Here is a 14,618-nt window from a genome sequence, read left to right as displayed (position 1 = left end):
TTTCGGCTCACTCTGTGTACTATAATGTGAATTTCGGCTCATACTGTGTGCCATAATGTGAATTTCGGCTCACTCTGTGTGCTATAATGTAAATTTTGGCTCATACTGTGTAGTAAAATGTGAAAGAGGCACCAGTACTAGATAGTATAAGGGGTCCTACTATTGTGGTGCATAATGCGTATAAGGGGTGTATGGTGTGGTAAACTACACGGAAGGCCACGCCCCTTTTGAGTGACCACGTCCCCTTTTCCGGAGCGCGCGCGCGCTTAATTACAAACTTCACATTTCCATACCCCCACTTAAAAATTTCCACTTCAACCACTGGTTGTGTGTATTTTAATAGAGAATGATGTACCCTTTTGTATGTTGTTAGAATATTAATTATATTTGTAAGAGCATAGACTAATAAGTGGGAGGAGTCAGGAATAGTAAGGGGAGGAGTCACAGAGGTGGGCCTGTGTGCTTCAAAAATACCAGGGCCTATTTTTAGTCCCAGTCCGGCCCTGGCCTGGCCAAGCAGCTCCACCTCTCGGCACTCTGCACAGAATGACTGCTGGGGCTGATTGTTAGCCCCAGCACGTCCCTGCATTTTACTGTAATACTCAGATGTGTAGGTATCAAACTATCAATTTTCTTGTTGGAATGATATGGTTCTAATATAACCACACTATAAATGTTCATTTTGAGACCACCTGTCCAGCAAAACCTTTACTTATTAATTAACAGTTTATTCTGTTGCGCTTTACAAATGGAGTAACAGTAATAGAACAAAACTGAGTAATAACACACAGACCTAGAGGTAGGAGGGCCCTACCTATAGGGAAATAGGCATTGATACACATAGATACAGTGCATCCGGAAAGTATTCACAGCGCTTCACTTTTTCCACATTTTGTTATGTTACAGCCTTATTCCAAAATGGAATAAATTCATTTTTCCCCCTCAAAATTCTACACACAATACCCCATAATGATAACGTGAAAAAAGTTTTTTTGTGTGATTTTTGCTAATTTATTAAAAATAAAAAACTAAGAAATCACATGTACATAAGTATTCACAACCTTTGCCATGAAACTCAAAATTGAGCTTAGGTGCATCCTGTTTCCACTGATCATCCTTGAGATGTTTCTACACCTTAATTGGAGTCCATCTGTGGTAAATTCAGTTGATTGGACATGATTTGGAAAGGCACACACCTGTCTATATAAGGTCCAACACTTGACAGTGCATGTCTGAGCACAAACCAAGCATGAAATCAAAGGAATTGTCTATAGACCTCTGAGACAGGATTGTCTCGAGGCACAAATCTGGGGAAGGATACAGAAAAATATCTGCTGCTTTGAAGGTCCCAATGAGCACAATGGCCTCCATCATCCGTAAATGGAAGAAGTTTGGAACCACCAGGACTCTTCCTAGAGCTGGCTGGCCGTCTAAACTGAGCGATCGGGGGAGAAGTGTCCTAGTCAGGGAGGTGACCAAGAACCCGATGGTCACTCTGTCAGAGCTACAGCATTCCTCTGTGGAGAGAGGAGAACCTTCGAGAAGGACAACCATCTCTGCAGCAATCCACCAATCAGGCCTGTATGGTAGAGTGGCCGGACGGAGGCCACTCCTTAGTAAAAAGCACATGGCAGCCCGCCTGGAGTTTGCCAAAATGGACCTGAAAGACTCTCAGACCATGAGAAACAAAATGTTCTGGTCTGATGAGACAAAGATTGAACTCTTTCGCGTGAATGCCGGCTGTCATGTTTGGAGGAAACCAGGCAGCGCTCATTACCAGGCCAATACCATCCCTACAGTGAAGCATGGTGGTGGCAGTATCATGCTGTGGGGATGTTTTTCAGTGGCAGGAACTGGGAGACTAGTCAGGATAGAGGGAAAGATGAATGCAGCAATGTACAGTGACATCCTGGATGAAAACCTGTTCCAGAGCACTCTTGACCTCAGACTGGCGTGACGGTTCATCTTTCAGCAAGACAACAACCCTAAGCACACAGCCAAGATATCAAAGGAGTGGCTTCAGGACAACTCTGTGAATGTCCTTGAGTCAGAGCCCAGACTTGAATCGGATTGAACATCTCTGGAGAGATCTGAAAATGTCTGTGCACCGACACTTCCCATCCAAACTGATGGAGCTTGAGAGGTGCTGCAAAGAGGAATGGGCGAAACTGCCAAAGATAGGTGTGCCAAGCTTGTGGCATCATATTCAAAAAGACTTGAGGCTGTAATTGCTGCCAAATGTGCATCAACAAAGTATTGAGCAAAGGCTGTGAATACTTATGTACATGTGATTTCTTAGTTTTTTATTTTTAATAAATTTGCAAAAATCTCAAAGAATACATTTTTTCATGTTGTAATTATGGGATACTGTGTGTAGAATTTTGAGGGGGGAAATTATGTATATACTCGAGTATAAGCCGACTTTTTCAGCACATTTTTCTATGCTGAAAAAGCCCCCCTCGGCTTATACTCGAGTCAACTGCTACAGCAGACGCCGTGGGCTGTGTGGGCATCCGCTGCAGCCGGCTCCAGGGACAGACACTAGAGGTCATTATTGACCTCTAGTGTCTGTGCTGCGTTGCTATGGGAGAGACGTCATGACGTCTCTCCCATAGAGATGATCGGGTGCCGGGAAGCAGGCGCCGGAGCGGGCGGCCAGACGGAGCGGCGGCCAGACGGAGCGGGCGGACAGACGGAGTGGAGCAGCGCAGCAGCAGAAGAAGCGGTCGGGAAGCAGGAGCGGGGCAGTGGTAAGTATTGTTTTTGTGTGTGTTTGTGTGTTTGTAAGCGGCGACGGGGGCACAGCAACAGGGGGCAAAGAAAGAGGGGGCACAACTACTGGGGGCAAAGAAAGGGGGCACAACTACTGGGGGCAAAGAAAGAGGGGTCATAACTACTGGGGGCAATGAAAGAGGGGGCACAACTACTGGGGGCAAAGAGAGGGCATAACTACTGGGGGCAATGAAAGAGGGGGCACAACTACTGGGGGCAAAGCAACGGGGGCATGTTTTTATCTGGCACTGTGGGGAGATATCTGTCACTGGGGGTATATGTGGCACTGGGGGCACAACCCTAGCAACAAGCATTACCCCCTGGCAACAAGCATAACACCTACCGCATGAAACCCCTGGCAACAAGCATGACACCCTGAGCATGAAAACCCCTGGCACCGTGCATTTCCCACCCTAGGCTTATACTCGAGTCAGTAATTTTTCCCATTTTTTTGTGGTAAAATTAGGTGCCTCGGCTTATATTCGGGTCGACTTATACTCGAGTATATACGGTATATATTATTTATAATATTATTTATAAGGCTGTAACATAACAAAATATGGAAAAAGTGAAGCGCTGTGAATACTTTCCGGATGCGCTGTAGTTGCTACCTATTACATAAGGATTACATACGGTATCCCAGCAGACGGGATGCCGGCTGTCAATTTCCCGACAGCGGCATCCTACCTGTCAGAATGCCGGGAGCAGGACGAGCACCAAGAGTCCCCTTGCTGGCTCTCTGCGCTCGCCATGCTGCAGGCTCAGTGGCTCGCTGCGCTTGCCACAGGATGTATTCCCATTCTATGGGTGTCGTGGACACCCACGAGTGAGAATAGCCCTGGTGTGCCAGGATTCCAGCTGGCGGCATTGTCGGCTGGCGGGATTTTGGCGTCGGTATCCTGAACGCCTGGATCCCGACAGCCGGTATTGTCACTTCATCCCATTACATAATGGTCCTGCCAGATTGCAGAGGTTCTTAATGGGCTGTATGATATGGTGACCCAGCAATGATGGCCAAGGGTCAGGAGGATGTGAAAGTGAGGAAAGAAAAATCTGTGAGGTTATGTGTGGGCTGTATACAGAGGATGTAATTACATAGGAGACATCAGAGGCGTAACTAGGGTTTTTGGAGCCCAGGGCAAGAACAACAATGGCGCCCCCCCCCCCCCCTCACCCGCCCCCCCAAAAAGAAAAAAAAGGAAAGTATGTGCGCACACCACTGGTGTCACTGTATATAAAGATGTCAGGGTGTGTATGTATAGATGTAGGTACAGTGGATCGAAGTGGAATTTTTGAAGAGGGAATGAAAAAGTGAAGGTAGCAGTAATGCGCGCGCCAAAGGCGCTCGCGCGCTCTGGAAAAGGGGGCGTTGTCACTGAAAAGGGGGCGTGCCCTTCAGTGTAGTAGGTCCCCTTATACTATCTAGTACTGGTGCCCCTTTCACATTATAGCACACAGTATGAGCCGAAATTCACATCATAGCACCCGGTATGAGCCGAAATTCACATTATAGCACCCAGTATGAGCCGAAATTCACGTTATAGCACACGCTATGAGCCAAAATTCACATTATAGCACATGGTATGAGCCGAAATTCACATTATAGCACACGCTATGAGCCAAAATTCACATTATAGCACACGCTGTGAGCCAAAATTCACATTATAGCACACGCTGTGAGCCAAAATTCACATTATAGCACACGCTATGAGCCGAAATTCACATTATAGCACACGCTGTGAGCCAAAATTCACATTATAGCACACGCTATGAGCCGAAATTCACATTATAGCACATGGTATGAGCGAAAATTCACATTATAGAGTGAGGGGAGCCTACCCCTTAATTAACAAGGCCTGTGGGGCACTGTGGTGAGGCGAGCCTACCCCCTTAATTGACTAATTGCAGAGTTTAGCAGCGGAAGGGTTGCAGCGGTTTCTCACCCCAAGCTGCGGCGCTTCTGCCACCTCCGACACTCCACGTCTTCGGCGCCACCCGGGATACAGAGCACCGCATCGGGAATGCACCCTTTTCAGTATGGTCTGCTGTGCTCCGAAGGGGGATCTTCTCTCCTGCTGCAGGATCCCGATGTGTGCCGTCCTCCCCGCCATTTTCTTTAAGCCAGCCAGGGTCTTCTGCGGGTCCTTGCTCCGGTAAGCGGGTGTCCTCCGCGATGCCGGTGCTCCAGTCGCTGGTCAGTCTCCTCCCTTGCTGCAGGGTCCTGGTCCACTGAAGGTTGGATGTCCTTACCCAGTCTACGGCTGGCTGGACTCCTCCTCTTCTACGGCATCTTCTCCACTCAGCGCGGACGGCTCTAGTCGCTCTGGTGACAGGCAGCTCCTCCCTGGCGTTGGTCCTCTCCTGCTCCTGCGGCTCGCTCCCTAACGTCTCTCCAGCTGGTGCGCATGTCTCCGCTCCTCCTCCGGTCTTCGGTGAGTTCTCCAGGGCTCCTTCCTACGTGCTGCTGCTGTCTGCTATGTAAAAAAAATATATAAACTTCCGGGTCAGTCGCTACTTCGAGAGATTATATATATATATATATATATATATATATAGTACACAAAGTCCACGGCACTCCCAAATCCCTAAGAAGGCTGGAAACAAAGCTGAAAAGCCGGTGCCCTCCCAATGGCGACAGCGGTGCTGCGTCCCTTAGAATATCCTGACGAAAATGCCGATATGACATTGAAACGTTGAACATCAGACCCCTGTGTCTGTCTTTATTTCATACGCCGTGAGTGCCGCCCGTGTTCGCAGAATATATATATATATATGTGTATATGCACATGTCACTTTGGAAATTGACACTGCGGTGGGCAGTGTTCAGCACTATGACACTTTACTCATTCCCATGAAGAAGATAGTCGAAACAGCTGTCGGAATGTTGAGTATTCATTGATTTATTTATATGCTGCTATCATCATGTGTGCCAAATGCTTGCTACTCTTTTAAAACTTTGTGTTCCTTTTGTGAACAGTAAAACACTTTTTGCATTCAAGTGGTGTGCTGGTTTCTCTGGGTCTAATCCCTCTGGTGGTTATTCTTGGAATTTTTCAATATTACTATACTGACCGAGCACCTGCATTCAATTCAAATGAAAGTGAGAAGCGGCTTCTTATGTGGATTTATATATATATATATATATATATATATATATATATATAAATATATATATATATATATATATATATATATATGGATGCGGTATAGACCTAATTATGCGCTATATATGAGCTACAAACCTTATGACGTACGCTCTGTTAGCTAGAGTACAGATAATAGGATACAAAAATACAGAATGTCAAAGGGAGCTGTATATGTTGATGATATGAAATACTCTTCCGGATTATGACCACAAAGTGATAAAAAACACTTGGTTTATTCACATATTATCTATGCACATTATACTTTGATGAACATAGATTATCACATAAAAATCAAATGGTAAACATATTAAAATACAGATTCCAATTTTGTTGAAGACATGATATAATCAGTGTATTCCATCCAATAGTATTTTATACAGGATGTCTGATGTTCTCACAGAAAAACCATACCCTAAAGGTTCACTGCACTTGTGAATATGGCACAATTCTAGGTAAGTCCAATTATTCAGAACAATAGGTCAGAAATGGGGTGGCTCCTGGGGTACGGGGCCTCCTGGACTGCCGTGGCTGGGCGACAACAGGGCATCGCAGCATTACATTTAATTTGGTACTTTCACCGTTTGTTTATTATACATGTTACACATTTTTTTCACTTATATTAATTCACCCCATAACACCCCTTTTTTCTCACCTATCCCTTAATCCTTCTCACTACACACAATTATTCCCTGCGATGCCCTGGGGTTGCTTGGCTGTGGTTTTTTGGGGGGTCCCGTGCCCTAGGTTTGAACCCCTATAGTGTTAGGTACTGCAGCAGAGTGGAGTCCCTTGCCGCGGGGCTGCAGCTTCATGCATTGATCAATTCATAACTAAACTCCACTATTTATTATATGCTAAGCTATATGATATCAGTAATGCTAGAGACAGTGCACCTACAACTCCCCACTCATTGTGTGTTTTAAGGTAGATGAAGGGGTTAATAAACAATCAAATAAGATGCTTCTAACTTACTAATTCTTAAGGCACCTGTAAGTAAATCTGCTCTTAAACTAATCAGGTCAGAATGTATTTTCTCAGTCATGTGAGGAGAAAAAAAAGAAGTATAAAACCTAAGTTCGTTTTCAGAAGTTTGTCTCCTGTTTGCATATGAGTCGGGAATTAGGGGTGCATTTATGAAAACGAGAAAGTTCTTTCTCAGGCGTTTGCTACGCTCAAGTTTTTGAAGTCTACTTATGATCCTTCACACTTTAGCCCAGAAGTGCCACTGTGTATCGCCATACATTGCACCGATAATGTCTTTTTGCCAAATGTTGCAGTGATAAGCAATCTCTTTTTAGGGTTATTTATTAAAATGGTCTCAGTTTACAGCCCGCAGCAGTAACGAATGAAAACTTATAGCTTGCTAGAATTTTCAGGTTTGGACGCAGCTTTCCCACTGCTCATGTGCAAGTAAGAGACGGACGGGGAGGTATCCAAATATTCCTCTCCACTGAAAAAATTGTGAAAGGGTAGCCTATAGGCTAAAAAGCTGTGTGGCTGTATACAGTGGCATGGGGCTGTTTATTGCAGGGATGAGTCTGTTACTCTGGTTATTGAGCCTGCACGGGCTTGCACCTGGTATAATGCAGATTGCCTAACATACCAGCATTGCATAATATAAGCAGCGCTCTGCCAGAGCAATACATGGGCACAATGTTTAGCCAACCATGTAGCACACAGATTAAACTCTGCTTTCAGATGTTGAGGAGGGAATGACGCAGACTGACAGGGTAAGGCTTTGTGAACCTGCTTGTCATTTAAGACTGGTTTGACCTGTTATAGAGAGAAATGGGCAGTAGGTATGTGGCGTTTCAGCCCGGGAAAGAATGTTAGTTCTATTTCCATTCCAGAAACAACCTAAAAAGGACAAATATGAAAACTGCTTTGTTTCGAGCAGTACAGAACACAAGTAAGATTCCATTTTCAATGTTTCTTCATTGTAGTAACAGCAGGGCGGCCATGATAATTTAGGTTTATCTCAGTGTCTGAGACTAGATAGTTCCAAGTACAGTATGTACAATGTGCAGTTTCTTGACTTATGGAGAACATTGTTTTGGATCACTCCACACGCATCATTTAACTGCAGTAAGTCCAGTCATAAGGAAAGTCAGTTTTAGTTCATGTCTTTGATATTCAAACCACTAATTAATGTCTACTACCTCTTTCCCCTTCCATGTTGGGCTGTATCCAATATCAGAGTCTAGTCTGGAGTAGGAGGAGCTCCAGCATTGCTGCTCCGCATTGGAGGAAATAACAGCCAACCAGAGGTGGCCTGCAGTACACGTCCGGGACAGTATGAGAGGTTGGGGACAGATACAAAGTACCCAGGCCTAGCCCGCGATGATGCCATGAATGAGGCTTCAGCTCCATCTGCCCACTCACAGCCCCATCTGAGCTAGATTGTGAATGAGTGGAAAGTGGCTCTGCATGCCAATTGCTTCCCGTAGATCCATGTGACAGTGGTCTTACCTCTCTAATCTTGAAGCATAGCATACAGCATAGGGGGTGATCGGTATGGTCACACATACCAGGAAATACCCTCACCAGGGCTTAGGGTTGCTCTTGGCAGCCCAGCACCCACAACCTAAGAATGTAGCAATCATTTTACTTAATTTTTTTTTTTACATTGTTTTAGATGAGCACACAATTGGTGCCTTATTTGCAGAATACTTTTTGCATGGTAAAAGCCTTGTAGTATATTAATCAGAATGTTCATCTCTGGCAGCTTATGTGTGGCCATAACATGAAATGTTGTTCATGCTGATCTTGTGCACAATTAGGTGTGTTATTACACCAATATGCTGCAGTGGGTAACGATCCTGCACTGAAAGCACCAGTGTGCATCCTGCACCCCGGTATGATAGGTATTGGGTAATAAACAATCAATTGAGATAAATGTATATCCTTGCTGGTGCACTACTGGCCCTAGCAAGCCTTGTTATGCTCAGCATATGGGTGAAAATACATTACTACAAGTGCCAAAAGTCCTCTAGTTTAACAAAGAAGGCACAGATATATAGGGACGCTCTGTGCACCAGGGTAAAGCAATGGCAGAGTATAACTTTTAAATAAGAGATAGGAACTGATAAAAAAAATAGGAATTTGATACCTACCGGTAATTCCTTTTCTCCTAATCCGTAGTGGATACTGGGGTCTTGTACTTTAGTACCTTGGGGTATAGATCGGATCCACTGGAGCCTGGCACTTTAAAAACCTTTAGTGTGTGTAGGTGTGTGCTGGCTCCTCCCCTCTATGCCCCTCCTACCAGACTCAGTCTAGGAAAACTGTGCCCGAGGAGACGGACATAATATGAGAGAAAAAACAATACAACAGCGGTGAGGCAACAAGACAACACACAACCATGAACGAAAGGAGGGCGCTAACCAGAACAGAGGATAGCAACAGCAACCTAACCAGGATAGCACAGCTATCCCAACAACATAATGAGACTGCAACGCCGGTCCAACCAAATACTTACACAGGTAAGCAGGAACGAAGTACTAAGGCGGGCGCCCAGTATCCACTACGGACTACGAGAAAAGGAATTACCGGTAGGTATTAAATTCCTATTTTCCCTTACGTCCTAGTGGATACTGGGGTCTTGTACTTTAGTACCATGGGGAAGTCCCAAAGCTCCCAAACAGGTGGGAGAGTGCTGAGACCCCTGTAAAACCGCCTGACCAAACTGAAGGTCATCCTTGACCAAGGTATCAAACCTATAGAATTTAACAAACGTGTTCAAACCACACCAAGTAGCAGCTCGGCACAACTGTAGGGCCAATACTCCCCGGGCAGCCGCCCAGGAAGAGCCCACCGACCTCGTCAAGTGGCCCTGATTAGACATCAGCAAGGGCAGAGCCACTGAAGTATATGCCTGTTGAATGGTGAACCGGAGCCAGCGAGCAATAGATTGCTTAGAAGCCGGCCGACCAACCTTGGAGGCATCATAAAGGACAAAGAGCAAGTCATATTTCTGATGACGGGCCGTCCTTTTGACATAAAGCTTCAGGGCCCTGACTACATCCAAGTACTCAGGACCAACAGAAGCGTCAGACAACACCGGAACCATAATAGGTTGATTCACATGAAAGGCTGACACCACTTTTGGCAAGAACTGAGGACGGGTCCTAAGTTCCGCTCTGTCTTCATGAAATATCAAATAAGGGCTCTTACAGGATAAGGGCCCCAATTCAGACACACGTCTGGCAGACGCCAATGCCAATAATATCACAGTCTTCCAGGTGAGAATTTTGAACTCCACCCTATTTAAGGGTTCAAACCAGTCCAACTGAAGAAAGGACAAAACTACATTTAAATCCCACGGAGCCGTGAGAGACACAAAGGGCAGTTGCATATGAAGAACTCCTTTTAGAAAAGTTTTTACTTCGGCAACATAGCAAGTTGTTTCTGGAAAAAAAATAGAGAGCGCAGAAATCTGGACTTTGATGGAGCCTAAACGCAGGCCCATATCCACTCCCGCTTGCAGGAAAAGTAGAAACGATCAATTCTAAATTCCACGGGAGAAACCTTTCTACTCTCAAACCAGGAAACATATTTTTTCCAGATACGATGGTTATGTTTCGATACAACCATCTTCCTGGCCTGGACCATGGTGGAAATGACCCTGGAGGGAAGACCTTTCCTAGCTAGAATTTCCCTCTCAACTTCCAAGGCGTCAAACGTAGCTGCTGTAAGTCTGGATAGACAAACGGACCTTGTTGAAGATCTTCTCACAGCGATAGAGGCCAGGGATCCTCCAGAGCCATGGCTAGGAGGTCCGAGTACCACGCCCATCGAGCAATTATAATTGCCTGAACGCTTTCCCTTCTTAGTCTTTTGAGAACTCTTGGGATTAGCAGTAGAGGAGGGAACAGGTATACAAACTGGTACATCCACGGCGTCGTCAGCGGGTCCACTGCAACAGTCTGCGGATCCTTCGTTCGGGAACAGTAACGGCATAGCTTCTTGTTCAGTCGAGAAGCCATCAGCTCAAATCTGCGGACAGCCCCACCGGTGAATTAACTGTTGAAACACCTGGGGATGTAGGCTCCATTCCCTCAGATGGAGGTCATGCCTGCTGAGGAAGTCTGCTTCCCAGTTGACCACTCCAGGAATGAATATGGCTGAGATGGCCCTTGCGTTGGCCTCCGCCCAGAGGAGGATTTTTTGCCATTCTGCTTCTTGTTCCCCCTTGTCGGTTTATGTACGCCACCGCTGTGGCGTTGTCCGACTGAACCTGGATCGCCTGACCCTTCAGGAAATGAGAAGCCTGCAGAAGAGCATTGTAAATTGCCCTGAGTTCCAGGATGTTTATCGTCAGAACAGATTCCTATCTCGACCATATCCCCTGGAACTGGGCTCCTTGGGTCACAGCCCCCCAACCCCGGAGGCTAGCATCCATTGTCAGTAGAAACCACGAGTGGATATTGAAAATCCTGCCCTCTACCAGGTGAGGAGGGAAATCCAGGCTTTCGGAGATAAGGTCACTTCCTGATGCACATGAAGGTGAGACCCCGAGCATTTGTCCAGCAGATCCAGCTGAAATGGCCGGGCATTAAATTTGCCGTATTGGATTGCCTTGTTAGCAGCTACCATCTTGCCCAGTAATCGGATGCAAAGATGTATGGATGCCTTGCAAGGACTGAGCACCGAGCAAACCATAGCCTGGATAGTTAAGGCCTTGTTCATTGGGAGAAACACCCTTTGAGACACTGTATCCAGAATCATTCCCAGGAACTGAAGACGTTGGATCGGTTCCAGGTGAGATTTCTGAAAATTTAGGATCCACTCATGATCCGTAAGTAGGTGAGTCGTCAGATCGATGCCGTGCAGCAGATGCTCCTTGGACACAGCCTTTATGAGGAGATCATCCAAGTAGGGGACTATGTTTACTCCCATCATGCGCAGTTACAGCATCATCTCCGCCACGACTTTGGTGAAGACCCTCGGCACTGTAGATAATCCAAAGGGTAAGGCCTGAAACTGGAAATGGTTGTCCAAGATGGCGAACCTGAGGTAAGCCTGATGAGGGTGGACACATGGGAATGTGCAGGTAAGCATCCTTGACATCTAGAGATTCCAGGAATTCCCCCTCCTCCAGACCGGACACCACTGCCCGCAGGGAATCCATCTTGAATTTGAACACCCGCAGATACGGGTTTAGAGACTTCAGGTTCAAGATGGGGCGCACCGAACAGTCTGGTATGAGAACGACAAAAAGACTGAAGTAAAACCCCTTGTTGCGTAGCGGAGGAGGTACTGGAACCACCACCCCTGTCCGCAAAAATTTTTGAAGGTAACTTTTGCTGCGGGTAAAGCTGGAAAGCCCAACTTGAAAAATCTGTGAGGAGGGAGGGCTTGAAATTCCAGCCGGTATCCTTGGGAAATGAGGTCCCTCACCCAAGAATCCCGCAGGATTCCGCCCACACATGGGCGAAATGTTGAAGGCGAGCACCTACCTGAAAGTCGCTCTGCTGCTGGGGCCAACCGTCACGCGGAAGGTTTAGCAGCAGGTGATCCGGTGGTCTGGTCCAGGGAGACAGCAATTGCAGGTTTACGGGACTGACCACGAGATCCTCTGGGAGTGGTGGAGACCCCTCGGCCCCTGCGTCTGAACCTCACCACACGAAAGGACTGCAAGGAGGGTCCGATGTAAGAACGTCTAGCAGGTGGCGCAGCCGACGGCAGATAGGTAGATTTACCCACCGTTGCTTGGGAGATCCATTTATTTAATTTGTCTCAAAACAAGGCATTACCTGTAAAAGGAAGATTTTCTACACCCTTTTTGGAATCGGCATCTGCCGACCATTGACGTAACCACAGAGCTCTGCGCACTGAACCAGCCATAGCAGTGGTGCGGCCATTTATCTTACACAACTCTTGAATAGCCTCGCTCATAAAATTTGCAGCATCCTGTATATGTTGGAGCAGAGTAATAACTTCATCCCTGGGCAGAGAGTCTAAACCATCAATAACAATATCAGACCACTTGACTACCACCCTGGAAATCCACCCACAAACTATTGTGGGGAGCTGCGCCTGCTCCCGTATAAATTGCCTTGAGCGTGGTCTCAATTTTACGGTCAACTGGCTGTTTCAGAGATATAGCCCCTGACAGTACCAATTTCTTAGACAGTCTGGATTCCGATGTATCGACTGACGGGGGATTTTCCCATACCTTCCTGTCCTCAGCTGGGAGGGGAAAAGTAGTCAAAAACCTCTGAGGATTTTTTTTTTTTATCAGGGTTCAACCAAGCCTCCCTGACCAGGGAGTTTAATTGCTTAGACCAGGGGTTCTCAAACTTGGCCCTCAGGACCCCACACAGTGCATGTTTTGCAGGTAACCCAGCAGGTGCGCAGGTGTATTAATTTCGCACTGACACATTTTAAAAGGTCCACAGGTGGAGCTAATTATTTCACTTTTGATTCTGTGAGAACTGCAAAACATGCACCGTGTGGGGTCCTGAGGACCGAGTTTGAGACACAGGAAAAGTTGCTGAGGTCTTGGGTCTAGCATTAAATTATAACTCCTCCTCTGGTTCTGCCTCCTGATCCGGTATGTGAAGGACCTCTCTTACAGCAAAAAATGAGAGCCTCCACCCTAGGGGACAGAGAACTGTCCTTATAAATATTATCATCCACATCAGGCTGATCAGAATCAGACTGGAGCACCTGTGGCAGTGAGCGTTTATGTGAAAGTACTAGAGGGGGCTGAGAAGCCTTCTTGGTATCTGCTGCTTTAGCCACAGAATTAATAGAATGTTATAACACCTCTCTCTTTTAGCTGCAGCTAATTCTGAAATTACTTTCTGAATCATGCTTTAAAGCTATCTAGCCAGTCAGGTGCTTGTGAGCTAGGTCCCTGTGGAGATAAGGAACATTGCTCACATATGAGTGACCCCGCTGAGGGCGGGGTAGAGTTACAAGCAGCACACATAACCATGTCAACAGACATCCTACACAATAGCAACTCACTGACAATACCTCCACACAGACCCTAGAGAGCCCTTGGAGTGACACTGAGGAGCGGACACCAGCACACAGAACACAGCAGCACAGTGTGTAGAAATAAGTGTATGACCTGTAAATAGTGCAGCGGCGCTACCGCTGGCGTGCTCCCCCCTTTCTATGACCCCCTGGTACCAGTTTTATAATCTGTAACAGCATGGGTCCTGGAGTAGCAGTGTGCATGCAGCCTTGAAGATCCGCAGCAGCAGGAAATGGCACCTTCTCGCCACTGGTCCCGCTCCGGGAAGCCCCGCCCCTTGTAATGGCTCGCGGTCCCTACCATAGTTTATACTGGCCACGTAGTAGGATATGCATTGTACAGTACACACAAAGCCTTGAGACAGTGAGCACTGTGGGGCAACAGCCCTGAGCCAGTTTGTCCGTGTAACTTGCTGCCAAAACTGCACCGGGGACCCGCTAACCGGGACCCCGGTGTAACACTCACCCCACCTTGTAACTGCGGCATCTGTTAGAGGGTGGTGGCTAGCTGCTGGCATGGGCACACATACTAACGATGTGTGATCAGTACCTCAGGAGCTCAGTGTCCTGGCAGCTGGGATTACATACCATTAACCCTCAGGAGGTTGGTTCGGTCCCCCCTCTAACTCCCACAAAGCGGGTAGCCTGGTTGCCCACCAGAGCTACCTGAAAATAATAAACTTAAAAAAAATTAAAGGAAAAATCTCTGGAGCT

This window comes from Pseudophryne corroboree, chromosome 12 (assembly GCF_028390025.1).
Source record: "Pseudophryne corroboree isolate aPseCor3 chromosome 12, aPseCor3.hap2, whole genome shotgun sequence".
NCBI lineage: Eukaryota > Metazoa > Chordata > Amphibia > Anura > Myobatrachidae > Pseudophryne > Pseudophryne corroboree.
Note: the sequence above shows the minus strand (reverse complement) of the source record.